The sequence below is a fragment of the Paramormyrops kingsleyae genome, chromosome 17 (genome assembly GCF_048594095.1).
Source record: "Paramormyrops kingsleyae isolate MSU_618 chromosome 17, PKINGS_0.4, whole genome shotgun sequence".
NCBI lineage: Eukaryota > Metazoa > Chordata > Actinopteri > Osteoglossiformes > Mormyridae > Paramormyrops > Paramormyrops kingsleyae.
In genome coordinates this window covers 9,674,016-9,674,770 of record NC_132813.1, presented here as the reverse complement: position 1 = coordinate 9,674,770, position 755 = coordinate 9,674,016, and positions in this window count along the sequence as shown.

The following is a 755-nucleotide window of genomic DNA, read 5'->3' as shown; positions in this document are numbered from 1 at the left end:
TCTTTTTCTCTCTCTCTCTCTCTCTCTCTTGCGTAAGCCTTGGGCTTCCTGTTTTCTCTCTCACTCTCTCGCTCTGTCTCTCTCCGTTCCTCCTCTATCCCTCCAACTCATTCTTTAAACACACATATTTTTCAAGTGTTCTGTAAATGAGTTGTCAAGTATATGTTTTTATGAAGTGAATGTTTGTATGAAAAGAAATATTAAAGAATATAAAAGCAATATATTATATTTATTCTAACCTCTGGTCAGGCTCCCGTAAGTAACCCAGGACACAGCACTAAACCACTGCAGGACGGACACACTTATAACTTTGGACAGTTTGGTAACTCCAATTGACGTTAGCATGTTTTTGGACGACACAGGGAGAACATGAAAACTCCACACATGTGGAGCCAGGATGGAGACTCTAACTTCAGAGATGGGAGGTGACAGTGCTTGCCACCTCCACCATACCGTTTGTTAATAGTCTTTTTCAGTCTGTGTAATTAATGTTCTCAATGACTGTTAAAGTAAATCTATCGTACTATTCGATTTCAATACTGTCTAACTCCTCTCATATATTCATCCATCCATCCAGCCATTCATCTTCCGAAACCGCTTATCCTATTCAGGGTCACGGGGGGGTCTGGAGCCTATCCTGGGGGCCATGGCTCCAAAGCAGGACACAACCCAGGGTGGGGCGCCAGCCCATCACAGTCATATATTCATGTTGAAGTTTATTTTTAGCAAAAGCACCAACCACTTAGAATTTCAGC